Source organism: Dipodomys merriami, unplaced genomic scaffold (genome assembly GCF_024711535.1).
Source record: "Dipodomys merriami isolate MVZ:Mamm:240054 unplaced genomic scaffold, mDipMer1.0.p SCAF_266, whole genome shotgun sequence".
NCBI classification, from domain to species: Eukaryota; Metazoa; Chordata; class Mammalia; order Rodentia; family Heteromyidae; genus Dipodomys; species Dipodomys merriami.
In genome coordinates, this window is record NW_027204115.1 from 182,221 (window position 1) to 197,143 (window position 14,923).

At 39.6% G+C, this 14,923-nt stretch overlaps 1 long non-coding RNA gene and 1 pseudogene across 3 annotated transcripts in view; one reads left to right on the plus strand and one right to left on the minus strand.

Moving 5' to 3' along the window:
- Positions 1-14,923, plus strand: part of LOC138837195 (uncharacterized) — a 77,049-nt gene that overhangs the window by 32,531 nt on the left and 29,595 nt on the right. The window lies entirely within an intron of this gene.
- LOC138837194 (mRNA decay activator protein ZFP36L1-like) lies at positions 4,056-5,050 on the minus strand (annotated as a pseudogene).

Below are 14,923 nucleotides of genomic sequence, written 5' to 3' on the forward strand. Positions count from 1 at the left end.
TTTATTGCCCTCAGTGTCCACATCAAGAAAATAGAGATGGACTAAGTAAATAATCCCATGTTGTAAATTACTAGAAAAACATGAAAACAGTGGAACTTAAAGTTACTAAACAGAACCAGATTACCAAATTAAGAGCTGAAATTAACGAGATAGAGATTAAGAAAATTATAAATAAAATTAATAAAACAAAAAGCTGGTTTTTTTTGTTTTTTAATTTAATTTTATTTTATTTGAGAGCATACAGTACAGAGGGGTTACAATTACATTGGCAGGATAATGCATACATTTCTTACCAAGCATTGCAGCCTCCTCCTTTGTTTACCCTTCACCTCCCTTCCCAGCCTCCCCCCTCCCCCTACCCAATCATACCCCCCTCCCCCCCCCACACCGACATTGTAAAGCTTGCTTTGACATGACATTTTGTAATTCTCCTTGTTGCAACAGGTCCACCTGAATCCTTAAACGACTTGTTGGTCCCCATCTCCTCCACATGTTATACTGACATCAAATAAAGTGAAAGCGGGGGTTATACTGTGGGGGAGGGACATACAAAGCAACAAAGAAATAATCTTATAAATGCGTTAGAAACACATGCATGAAAGAAACGAAAACATTAAAATACATATTTGAGGGTTCGTTTTCCTAACATCACATTATCTGAACTTTTCCGCTTGACTCATACCTATACTAGATATTGCAAATAAGGGAAACCATGGGAACTATGCTTCTTTGGGCCTGGCTTACTTCACTTAATATAATTTTTTCCAAGCCTTTCCATTTCCTAACAAATGGGGAAATGTCATTCTTTCTGATGGAGGCATAGAATTCCATTGTGTATATATACCACATTTTCTTGATCCATTCATCTACTGAGGGGCTTCTGGGTTGGTTCCATATCTTTGCTATGGTAAATAATGCTGTAATAAACATAGTTGTGCTGGTAGCTTTAGTGTGGTCTTGTTTGTATACATTTGGGTAAATGCCCAAAAGTGTATTTTTTTAAAAAAAATTTTTTTAAAAAATACATAAAATTGATGGACCTTTGGCAAGATTAATTAAGAGAGGAAACCCAAATTAACAAGATCAGGGATGCCACGGGAAAAATCACAACAAATACCCAGGACATCCAAGCAATTCTAAAGAACTATATCCAGAATCCATACTCTTTAAGAAAGAAAACCTATCAGAAATGGATGCATTTTTAGAGAAATACAAGTTACCCAAACTGAACAAAAAACCAATCAATTAAAAAAGCCAATATCTTACAATGAGATAAAGGAAGCAATCAGAAGTTTTCCAACAAGGAAAAGCCCAGGACAAGATGCATTCACTATGGAATTCTGTAAGACTTTTAAAAAGGAACTAACACCCATACTCCTCAGCCTCTTCCATGAAATAGAAAAAGAGGGAGCTATCCAAAACTCATTCTACGATGTCAATATCACACTCATCCCCAACCCAAGCAAAGACCCAACAACAACATCAACAATAAAAAACTACAGACCAATCTTCTTGATGAACACAGACACAAAGATCATTAACAAAATTCTATCCAACAGAATCCAGAAACATATAAAAAAAACATACATCATGGCCAAGTAGGCTTCATCTCAGAGATGCATGGATGGTTTAACCTACATAATTTAATAAATGTAATCCATCATATCAACAGACCCAAGGTCAAGAGCCATGATTATCTCCATTGATGCAGAAAAAAAGCTTTTGATAAGAGACAATATTCATGTTAAAAGCTCTGGGAAAAATAGGAATAGAAGGAACATTCCTTAAAACAATGAAAGCCATATACGACAGACCAACAGCCAATATTATACTTAATGGGAAAAACAACCCATTCTCCTAAAATCAGGCAAGGATTCCCACTTTCTCCACTCTTCTTCAATATACTTCTGGAAACCTTAGCCAGAGAAAAAAGGCAAGAAAAAGGGAAGGAAGAAGTTAAATTAGGGAAATGGATAGAACTAGAAGAAATTATGTTGAGTGAGGTAAGCCAAGAGGAAAGAGACAAATGGCACATGGTCTCCCTGATAAGTGGATGTTAAATCCAGAACATAAGGTGATACAACACAGTAAACAAGACTCGAGAAACAAAAGACCCCCACTCATCTAGTCCAATGATTACTAAATGACCCCATACCGCTGACCACATATGGTATATATGTGCACATCAGAGGGAAACTAGGAGGAGGACACAGAACTAGAGGGAAACGGGAAAACATACAACAGTGGGACCCATCGGCTGCACCGGACATTGATCAAAACAAGCCAAACAACTTAAAGGCAGTGATGGGAGGGAGGAAATGAGTGGGAAAGAGAAAACAGCTGACACTATGCAATATCACTCAATCTGGAAGAAATAACTGTATAGTCAAAGCCCATAGAAATCATAAACTTCATGGACCATGATAGGCAATTTGTCCCATGAGTGTTAGAATGTGTTTGTGACTTTAACTAAGCATCACTATCCCAAAATACTTTGAAATTTATGAAATTATGTAATCAATCACAATAAAAAATTTGGAAAAAAGATACATAAGAAATATGAACACTGACATAAAATACATCATAAATAGGAGAAAGAAGACTTGCATAAATGGAAAATGACTTGCCAGGTGTCATGGACCATCTCACTAATTGTAGCTTCTAAAGTGGCATATTCTAAAGATGGAGGTTCAAAGCAGCACCTGCAGACAAATCTTAAAGACCCTTATTCAATGAATCAGTAAAAGTCAGGAACTAGAGGTGTAGCTAAAGTTCTATGTACAAGCGTTGAACAAAAAATAAGCAAGAGAGCAAGGTCCTGAGTTCAAATTCCAAGGTGGCATGAAAGATAAATATATCAGAGAAACAAAATTTGGGCAATGGCAATTTTAAACTAAAGAAAAACATATACAGGAAAAAGGAAAATATATGTTAATACTGTCCTTGAACAGTTTTTTCTCATGTCCATAGCTCCAATTTTGGATATTTGTTGTTGTTTTTTTGGAAATAATTTTTGGAAAGGTTTTTCTTCCTGAGGTGGGTTTTGAATTACTGTCCTCAGATCTCTTCTTTATGTGTAGCGAAGATCACAGATGTGAGTCATCCTTCCCTACTTAACTTCCTCTTGTTTTTGCAGTATCCAATTAGTTTGTTTAGGATTTCTTATAGTCCCCTACACATTTTAGAATGAATTTTGCAATTAATTTAAACCCAGGTCACAATCTTGTAAGGGGTATTTTGAATGCAAAGGCAATTTGAAAAGTACTGCTCTTTTAGAAATATTTTATGTTTTTGGGTCCGGTCGTGGGGCCTGAACTCTGGGCCTGGGCACTGTCCCTCAGCTCTTCAGCTCAAGGCTAGCGCTCTACCACTTGAGCTAGCGCCACTTCTGGCTTTTTTCTTTTTGCTTATGTGGTGCTGAGGAATTGAACCCAGGGCCTCAGGCATGCAACGCAAGTGCTCTACCACTGAGCCAACTTCCCAGCCCTCTTTTAGAAATATTAAGTCCTAGCTGGGCACTGGTGACTCACATTTGTTATCCTAGCTTCTAGGAGGCTGAGATCTGAGGATCACAATTCAAAGCCAGCCTGAAAAGTCTGTGATATTCTTACTCTAATTAACAACCCCCAAAACCAGATGTGTAGCTGTTGCTTAAAGAAGTAGAGTGCTAGTCTTGAGCAAAAAAGTTCTGGGACTTTGCCCAGGCCATGACTAAAGCTCCACAACTGATAAAAAGTAAAATAAAGTACAATATTGAGTCCTTTAGTCATAGGACAGGGTTATTTTTTCCATTTCAGTGGATCTACTTGACTTTAAAGGCATTTTTCCATTTCCAAATCACTCATCTTTTTATTGTTGATGTTCTGTGGTGGTCTTGGTGCTTGAATTCAGGACAGGAGCTATCCTTGAGCTTCATTTAGCACGAAGCTAGTACTGTACCACTTGAAATACAGGTCACTTCCAGGTTTTTGGTGATTAATTGGATCTAGGATGTGGTGCAGGAGGAAGGGGAGTAGAAGGAATGGATTGGGGGTGTCCCTCCTTACCCTGGTGCTTTAGTCATATGAGATGGAAAGTTTGCTGAAAATGGGCAGGTCTCCTGAATTGTCCAAGATGGGGGAATCTGACCCAGCATGGCTCCTGCTGTACTGCACAGGTAGCCTTGACCCAACAGAGAATTCTGAGGGGTGGCATGAGAATCAAACATGTGAGAGAACTCAGACATGGATCAGAATAGGAAGGTGGTGGGGTAGACATGAAAGGCAGCCCCATGAAAGAGGTAAAGAACAAATACCTGACTCTAGAAGGTGAAGGGGTTATTGGTGCCATCAGGAAGGTTGGGTGAGCCCAGGAGGTCATCGGCAATCAGGATGGGTGTTGGGATGATCGACGTGGGGCTATCTAACAGCCTCGTGGTGGCAGCAGTCTCATTGGCACTGGAAAATCCAGCAAAGCTAAAGCTATGCTGGAGATAGGGAAGGTCTGCAGAAAGGTCCTGGCCAGGGCTCTGTGTTCCTTGGCTTTGAGGATGAAGTGGCAGCAGGGCTCATAGAGGCAAAGGTTGGTGACATGGAAGGTACTAGATCTTGCACTTGGGATGGCAGGCTAGGCTGTGGAGCTTATGGATGCTGTGCATGAAGTGACACTTGTCTCTATATTTATAGGTGTTTTCTTCAAATTGGAGGAACAGCTAGTTCTTATAGCGACTGGAGTTGACCTGCCTCTTTTGGTCTGCTTCTGATTGGGCAGCAGCTGCTCAGCACCTGTGAGAAAGAGCAGTCTCTGAAGCTGCTGTCCCTAGAGTACAAGACTGGGACTGGCTCACCCTTCAGGTAGCTGATGACCTAGCTCTGGTGGAACTTGGTGCTGGGCAGGGTGTTGGCCAAGTGCCTCCAAGGGAAACACCTCAGCAGCAGGAGAGACCACTGCCTTCCTGTCCAGCAAGCAGCCCCTTCTCTGGGAGCTCTGTCATTGAGCATCTTGGCAACCAAAACTTGCATAAAGCTTCTCTCAAGTTGAAAATGGTGGCAGATATGAGTGGGGTAGTCATTGTGGACACTGACAGAGGACAAAGGTGCAGATTTGGTGTCATGAAGGTCCTGATGTGGGGAAGGTGCTTACTCTGCCACTTAGGTCAGGAGTCCCACATGTCTAATCCCAGGGCCCCTCACCTTTCTCACTCTGCCCTCATAGAACTTTAAGTGGCTTTTTTTGTTTTCTTTTTAGATTATAAAATGTCAGTGCATCAAATACAAGGGATTGCTGCATATTAATTGGGTTGCATGTAGTCAGGTTTTTTGTTTGTTTTTCGTAAGTCGTGGGGCTTGAACTCTGGACTTGGGCACTATCCCTGTGCTCTTCAGCTCAAGACGAACATTCTACTGCTTGAGCCACAGCACCACTTCCGGTATTCTAGTGGTTAATTTGAGATAAGAGTCTCACTGACTTTTCTGCTGGGCTGGCTTTGAACTGTGATCCTTAGATCTCAGCCTCCTGAGTAGCTAGAATTACAGGCGTGAGCCACTAGCACACGGCAAGTAGTCAGTTTTTCATCAGAACAAATACCTGAGAAAAGTATCTTCTGAAGTGAGATTATGTGTGTGGAAGATAGGAAGAAAAATGAGAAAAACTGGAAATGTTGGCAGAGGCTGTAATTTGGGCTTTTGGGGAACAGTGCAAGGATATTATACATTCAGTGGCACTTTGAAGCAAGGTAGTAAGACCCTCTCACAAATATTAAATAAAAAAGGGATAGAGGCACAGTTCAAATGTTAGAGCATTGCCTAGTGTGTGTCTGGCCTGGAGTTCACTCCCTAGCCCCAGAGATTTGACTTGGAAGGGGCTAATCTGAGTGTTACATGTAATCAATAGCAGGTTCTCTAGCACTGATCTTTTGATTAAATTGAATTAATGTGTGTGTGTGTGTGTGTGTGTGTGTGTGTGTGTGTGTGTGTGTGTGTGTGTGTGTGTGTGTAGGTGGTATGGTGTAAGAGATAGCAACTGAGTTTCAATCTTCTGAAGGTGAATATCTAGTTTTCCGAGCACCATTTTCAGATCCAATTTTTTCTCTGGTAAAAATGGAACAGTATTGATTCAGTTCACTCTAGAAAGATAGAAGGTAGACAGGGACACAAAAGAAATATTTTGGTCCAGTATTCTGTTTAAATACAGAGCTCAAGCTTTTTGTTTTAGCTTTTAGTTTTGTGGCGGGCACTCTGCCACTTGAGCAACACTTTCACTCCCAGCTTTTTCCTGGTGAGTTGATGAGAAGTGTCTCTTGAGTAAGTAGTATTATAGGCCTGAGCTTCGGGTACTGAGCTACAAAAGAAAACAAATTTAAATTTTCTAATAGGTTTATTTTTACAGCATAGTTATGGTATAATACAGGTATATCCATATATCCCATACATATTGTGGATTGTTTTCTTGTGCTTTTGTTTTGTTCCAAGGGCTTGAACTCAGGGTCTAGGTGCTATCCCTGAGCTTTTTTGGTCAAGACTGTTGCTTTACCACACTTTGATCCACACTTTGGATCCACACTTTGTGTTCACACATGGATCAAAGAGAAGGGTTACAAAAATATTTTCTTTTCTTTCTTGCATCTTCTTGAAGGTGTTGGAGAAGAGAAGACCTTTGACAAATGGGGCTATTGGGTATTTGACTTATTGTGAGATGTCTGCTTATCAAATTAAGACATTGTTCAAAGAGCACATTTGAACCAGTCTGTGTTTACATATACAGCATCCAGAAATAATGAAAAACAAAACCAATCAAAAAAGAGAATAATCATTCATTTTCCTGAGTATGAAAACCCAGGAAAATGTTTCTATGCCCTATGAACTTTGACCCCACATGCTATAGCAGGATTATTTTGGTATAGATTTTCTGGCCCCCTTCATCACACATAGCAGGAGGAGTGCAGGAGGAGCAGCTTAGCAGGAAAGCAGCTAGGCAGTGTTGAGATGCAATGCAGCCCCCTTATGGACCCTCTTGATCTAGGTTCTGAAGAGGATGCTTCAAGGTAGGGGCAGTGGGAGTCAACCCCAGAATGGTCAAGCTGAAATCCTGAAAGCCTGTGAACAGCTTTCTATGCCCTGGATTGAGTGAGTTTGCTGATTCTTACATTCATATTCTTCACCCAATAAACAAACATGGCACCTCAAAGCAGAGTCCTGGGCCTGCCCTAGTCCTTGTGAGTGAAAGGTGCTGGAAGCATAGGAAGTACAGTGATCTAGCAGGCAAATCTGGAGGCCTGAAAGGCTATGGAAATGGCAGCCCTGGTTACTCAGAACCAACAGATATCCCTTGCATTGGCCCTGAATTCCAGGAGACTTGGTAGTTACCTCTCAATTCTGTGACAAGTAGGCTAAAGGCAATTCTGTCTGATGAATGGTGACAAGATGCCTAGAATTACCAACTCAGGCCCTAGGAAAGGCTGGAGTTCCAACTCCAATCTCCACTAATCATAAACCAAGGCCAACCAGCTGTATCAATAAAGCCATGTGTCTCCTTGGATAGTAGTTGGAGCTGGCAACAAGTGTCTCACACCTATAATTCTAGATACTCAAAAGGCTCAGATCTAGAGTTTGCAGAAAAATATGGACAGAAAAGTCCTGAGACTCATATTTCCAGTTAACTAACCAAAAAAAAACTCAGTGAAACTTTGGCTTAAGAAGTATAGTGCCAAGTGCTATACTTGAGTGAAAAAGCTGAGTGAGAGTGTGAGACTTTTAGTTTAAATCCCAATACTGCTGTTCACACAAGGTGTGTACTTACACACACATGCACGTATCTCTGTGCATCACCTCCTTCTGGGATGCAATAATAGATGCTGAGAGTTAGCTCTAGTATCAATATTAACTCATTTCCAGTTTGACGACTGTATTCTACACACAGCAGTAGTGTGAAAGCTTCTCAGAAAATGAGTCCCACCATGCTTACAGTGACTGAGGATGGGCATAGGTGCATCCCTTCTGCTAGCTTTTGAGGGACCTCACTGTGCATCTGTGGACATTGTCTGTTCAGAAAAATAGCCTCTTCCCACAGTCACCAACAGCCACCAGAATGTGGGGAGAACTGGTCTGAGTAATGATCACAGGATCTTTATTTCATCTTTGTTAGATGTTTTTGCCTCATGTGGAGTCAGGATGTATGGCAAAGATGATTTTAATAGTTTGATGCACAAAGAGATCATTGAACAATTACTGATATTTACCATGTAAGCACAGGGTACCAACAACAACAGTGATTACATATTCTATTGATGATTCTTTGTTTTTGTTGTTGTTGTTCATGGGAATTGAACTTGAGGCCTGGGTACTGTCCCTTGAGATTTTTTTCGCTGAAGGCTGGAGTTCAATCACTTGAGCCACATTTGGCATTTTTGTGGTTATTTGGAGATAATAGTCACTTGGAAGCCTGGAGCTGGATGTTCACCCCTGTAAGCTTAATTACTTAGAAGTCTGAGATCTGAGTGTCAAGATTCAAACCGCCTGGGCCAGAAAGTCCATGAGAGTCTTGCCTCAAGTTACCATCCCCCAAAAGTCAACTGGGATCATCATATCTCAGCTTCCTGACTATCTTGGATTGCAAGTGTGAGCCATCAGCAGTTTATTTGTAACAAATAAGCAAATAATAAAATAAATAATAATTGTAAAATAAATAATAAATACTATCTCTTTAAATAGTTTTAAAGAGATTTTCATTTTATTTCATGTGGACAATGCATGTTGATCAGTGTTACTCTTTCCATTATTGTCTACCCTCCTTTTGTTTGAACACAGAGTCTCTGTATATTCCATGTGATCTTCTTGTTTCAGTTTCTTGAGTGTTGAGATTATAGGCATGCACCACAATGCTAAGCTTTGTAAGTCTTATTCTCAAACCAAAACAGAATGCCAAGCAATATTTTCCTAGTTTCTGCTGCACTACATTACAAATATGCATTAAGAATGTCAGACTTTTCACACCCTGAAAATGTGGTACACTGACATCACACTGCATACAATATGCATGGTACATGGGGAAGTTAGCCAAGTGGTCTAGGCTAACCTGACACTGAGTCCCATGTAAACCCAGGTGTATTCTGATGCTGCTGGGTGAAATATTCAATAGATGTCTGTTAAATCTGGTTGATCTATGCAGTTGTTCAGATCTGCAGTTTCTCTGTTGAGTTTTTGCCAAGTTGATCTATCTAGTGGAGTGAGTGGTGTGTTAAAGTCCCCAACAATTAATGTCTTTGGATCTATGTGGAATTTGAGTTAAAGTAGTGTTTCTTGGATAAATTTGTGTGCTCTGTTGTTTGGTGTATGGAGATTTATAATTGTAATATCCTCCTGAAGGAGCAATCCCTTAATTAGTATGTAGCGACCTTCTTTATCTCTTCTCACTAATTTTAATTTGAAGTCTATTTTATCTGATATTAGTATTGCAACTCCTGCCTGTTTATGAGGGCCATTTGCTTGGTAGATTTTGTTTCAGCCTTTCACATTGAAAATGTGTTTGTTTTTAAGGGCAAGGTGTGACTTCTGAAGGCAGCAGATATAAGGATCTTGCTTTTTAATCCAACTAGACAGTCTATGTCGCTTAATTGGAGACTTAAGTCTGTTAATGTTGAGAGATAGGACTGAGAGGTATTTGGGAGTTCCTGCCATTTTATCCACCTTCTTGGGGGCTGTGGTAACTAGGTTCTTCCTATGGTTCTTGGATTTTCAGTTTGGGTGAGGTTTCTTGGCCTTTATTGTGGTCTTCTATGTATAGGACATGTTTAAAAATCTTTTATAGGGCTGGTTTGGTGGAGATGTATTGTTTCAGTTTTTCTTTGCTCTGGAAGGTTTTTATTTGACCTGAGGTTATGAAGGAGAGTTTAGCTGGATACAGTATTCTTGCTTGATAGTTGTTTGTCTTTAGGGCATGGCATACATCATTGCAGGCTCTTCTTGCTTTGATTGTCTCTGCTGAGAAATCTGAGCTGATTCTAATTAGTTTCCCTTTATATGTGATTGATCTTTTCTCCTTGACAACTTTAAGGATCTTTTCCTTGGTCTGAATTGATCCTGTGCAGATTACAACATGATGGTGGGATGTCCTGTTTTGGTCTGGTCTATTTGGAGTACTAAAAGCTTCTTGTGTCTGAATAGGCCTATCTTTTTGCATGTTTGGGAAGTTCTCTGCTAAGATCCTATTAAACAAATTTCCTAGACCATTACCTTCTGTCTCTAGGTGCTCCTCTACAACTATTATCCTCAGATTAAGGCTTCTGATGGTGTCTTCAAAATGTTGAATAGATCTACCATATTTCTTGGATTTGTCTTGGATGGTTGAATGTTCTTTCTCTATAATATCTAGGCTGTCTTCAATCCCTGGGATTCAATCTTCTGCATGGTCTAACCTACTATCAAGACTTTCTACTTTGTTTTTCATTTCTTTTCCTTCTAATTGTTTGGCTTTGTTGGGGGTTTGTTATAGATCTTGTATGAACTTCTTTACTTCCTTAATTTGTGTTCAGTGTTTATTCTCAAGTCACTTAGTTGATTGGTTATGGTTTCCCTGAACTCCCATTCCTGGAAGGTGATTTCTGAGGATTGCAGTTCAAAGCCAGTCCTGGCAGGAGCGTCTGTGAGACTCCTATCTCCAATTAACCACTAGAAAACCTGAAAGTTGTTCTGTGGCTCAAGTGGTAAAGTGCACACCTTGAGCTAAAGAACTCAGGGATCGTGCCCATGCCTAGAGCTCAGGGATCATGCCCAGACCCAGAAATCAAGCCCCACGACCAACAAAAAGAAAAAAAAAAGGAATGGGTTAAATGTTAAATAAATCTGAACTTATTTTAGGTTCTATGAATTCAGGAAATGTTACAATAATGGAAATACATTTTATTTCATAATATCAGGATTTGAGATCAAATGGGTATTATGATTCCTGTTATAGAACAAGATAGATTCAGAGTTAAGAGTGAAAAAATCTGTAGGGTTTAGGAAAACCTGCAATTTATTTCAAGAATTACAAGTCAATTTCAGTTAGGATGACACAAAATGAGGGATTTTCATAAATTATATAATTGGGATACCATTAGGGTCAAGTTTATGGTTAGGATTATAGCCATGATTAGGGTTAGAGTGAAGGAGAAAAAAATGAGGCTCAAATTGAAGGTAAATTTTAGAATAAGCCTGGTAAGAGTTAGAATGAATGTGAACTAGAGTATTGCTATATTAGAATCTACTTACAATCAGCTTATGGTTATTCTCAATGTTCCAGTTAAGGTTAAGTTTAGGGTTAGAAAATGACTAAGGTATTGGGAAAAAATTGTAACCTATGTTTGGAAGCCTTATTTGAATCAAGTCAGGATGAGTGAAAATTAGTTTACTTGTGTTAGTGTTGACATATAATTTATATTAAGATTAGGGTCAGTATTTTGTTCTGATTATGGTTAGTGTTATGAATAGGAATATTTTTAGTATGAAATTGAGTTTTCACTAAAAAGTGGACGCAAAAAATGTGAGATTGAATAGTAACTAGAGCATTATCATTATATTTATTTCTCAGTGATCATTCTTGTAATGATTAATGAGAGTTTTCCAGCCAGGTTTCAGTTGAGAGTTAGCTTAAGTAATGGACTAGATGATGAGTAAATCTGAAACTGTTTTAGGGTACAGGGAAACTACCATATTTTTCCTGATGTGAGAATTTGAGGACACATAATGGTTCATGTTAGGGAACAATATAACTTCAGATGTAGAGTCAGGAAATTTGTGGGAATTAGGGCAAACTGGAGCATTCACTAGAATGAATAAAAACTAGAATATTTTTCTTAAACATTAGAATTGGACTATCATTAGGGTGAAAGTTAGGTTTCCATTCTAGATGGGCTTAATGTTAGCATTAGGGAAATGGAAATTTTAGGGTCTAATTGAAAGTAAATTTTTGAAAAACAAGTCAAGTTACAATTAGGATGAATGTGAAATAGGAAACTGTTCATAATAGAAGGATTAGGGTATGATTAGTGTGAGGGTTAGCCTGAATGTTCCAGTTAGGGTTCGGGTTAGAAAAATGGCAGGATATTTAAGTAAAACTAAAAACTATTTTGAGAAAGATGAGTTGAATCAAAGATAGGATAAATAAAAACTAATATATTTGTGTGGCTTTTAGAATTCAAAGGCAATTGGTTCTAGGGTTGTGGTTACTTTTCTAATTTATGAACTAATGAATTAAAGGCACAATTCTTTCATTCTTACAAACCAAGAAAGTCACAATTTGGGGAACAAACTCAATTTTCTACATGAAAATGTGTCTTAAAATATTTTCAAACATAAATAATAGTGAACAAGGTGTCATTTATTAAAATTAGGTAAGTTGATGATACAGCTTTCAAAAATATACAAACACATGGGACAGAAACTCAGACATCTTATCAGAAAAAACAGATATTCTACTTGCTCTAGTTGGGAAATTGTGTGTGTGTGTGTGTTTGTGTGTATGTGCACGTGTGTGCATGTGTGCATGTGTGCATGCGTGCATGTGCGAGTGTGCGTGCACCCACCACAGGTCTTCAACTCAGGCCTGGGTTCTGTCATCATCTTATTCAGTGCAAGGATGGCACTAAACCACTTAGCCACAAGTCTTCTTCTGGCTTTTTAGCAGTTAATTTGAGATACATATCACATGGATTTTCCTGTCTGGACTTAATCTTATGATCCCCAGCAATCCTTGGATTAGTGTTACTGTGGGTGTTACCACAAAGTGATAGTTCATTAATCTGGGAACAATATAGAAGTACTTGTGCAAGATACAAAGTAACCAGTTCATTAATTTGGGAGTAACACAGGATCACATTAGATTGCCTTCAAACACATTGTTTCTGATGAGTTTATCTGAACCCCAAGACATAATCAAAACCTATTAGCCAGAATGTATGAAGTAGCACATATTTATGGCACAGGATATGTACAATGAATTAAATCCTGAATCAAAAGTCTTTGTTGGTTTTGCTATTTAAAAACAAATCAGAAATAGATGGTCATTGAGATGAAGCCTAGACTGGAGGCCTGTAGTGAGCAGCAGAGCATCTGCATAGTGAGCACAAGGCACTGAGTCCAACCCCCAGGACCATAAAGAAGAGGTAGAAGAAAGTGAAAGTGTAGGAGAAAGAGGAAAGGAAAGGAGGAGAAAGGTGTAAGAGAGGAGGAAAGGCATAGCAGGAGGAAGAAGAGGAGGGGACAGGGAGAAAGTTGAAGGGAAAAGGGATGTAAGAGGGAAACAGGACCCTGGGGAAAAGAAGCAGGAGAGGAGACAGAAGGAGAAAGATAAATGTAATATAACAACAAGAATTGTTGGAAAAAATTTTGCATAAGTGATCTGCATGTGCATGGCAGAATTATTTTTAATCAGTGAGAAAGCTAGCACGGTGACAATATGGGTGATACCTGTTGTTCGGTCATTTTATTTTCTTTCTTCAGTGAGGAGTTCAGAAGAAATCCTGTTTGGTGTTTGACAGATATATTCAGGATTTCTTTTTCATGAATTAAACATGGGAAGGAACTATATGCAACCTCCTTTAATTAAAAAAAGAATAGAAGCTATATTTATTAGTATTACTGTGCATGAGGAAATCGTGGAGATTTTTGGTTAATTCAAAGGGCTCCATGCAAAAATATACGACAAGAGGGAATTAAAACTGTTTTTAAAGTATAATACATTATCATTGATGAGAAGTTTTAGTGGATGTTTTTCTTTTTCTTTTTCTTTTTCTTTTTGCCAGTTGTTCAGTGCAGCAGCAAGGCTGTACCCTGGAGCCCTTTCGAAGTCACCACATGAACTTCAATTTCTGTAGTCCCTGTGGGTGTGGGTGCCTCCTCAGGTCACCCGTTGAGAAGTGGGGTCCCCTTCCTTCTGGTGGATGTACAGTGAGGGGATGTGTGTGCATGCTCCCCAGCATTGCCAGATGAGCCCCACCCATCCTTCCCACCTCCCTTCCCAGTCTCAGTTGCTCCATTTCACTCAGGATCTGGCAGCCATGGGGCTGGAGTTGAATCCACTGCTGCCTTCTCCTCCTCCAGCGGTGCTGGTACTGTTCTGCAGTGGTCTTAGGTGAGAGTGCCATCCCAGGGAGACTCCGTTCTGAGGTCACTGCCTGCCCTCATGGGTGTAGGGTCTGGGGACACCATGTTTGTACACTGTAGAGTCCACGGGAGAAGGAAGGCTGGGTGGGCAGTCCACCCCTTTGAGGCCAGGCAGCCCAGCTGTGGTTCACCTTATCAGTCATTTATTTATTTATTTATTTATTTATTTATTTATTTATTTATTTATTTATTTATTTATTTATTTATTTATTGTGAAAACACCATACAGAGGGGTTACAATTACAAGGGCAATGAGTACATTTCTTTTTTTTTTTTTTTGGGGGGTCCGGTTGTGAGGCCTGAACTCTGGGCCTGGGCGCTGTCCCTCAGCTCTTCAGCTCAAGGCTAGCGCTCTACCACTTGAGCCACAGTGCCACTTCCGGCTTTTTGCTTATGTGGTGCTGAGGAATCGAACCCAGGGCCTCATGCATGCAAGGCAAGCACTCTACCACTGGGCCACCTTCCCAGCCCCAATGAGTACATTTCTTATCAAGCCCTTTCCCATCCTCCTCCCCCCACCACCAAAATTGTAAAGTTCATTTTTCGACATAACGACTTGTACATCTCCTTGTTGCAATGAGTCCACCTGTATCCCTATTTAAACTATTTGTTTTTGCCCTTCCCCTCCACAAATTATACCAACAGCAAATACAGAGAGAGCAGGGGGTATTCAAATGTTTTTCTTTCACTCGATTATTTCTAACATATTTATAAGATGATTTCTTTGTTGTTTTGTATGTCCCTCCTCCACGGTATAACCCCTGCTCTCACCTCATCAGTCTTTAAGGTGGTCTGGAGACTGGAGT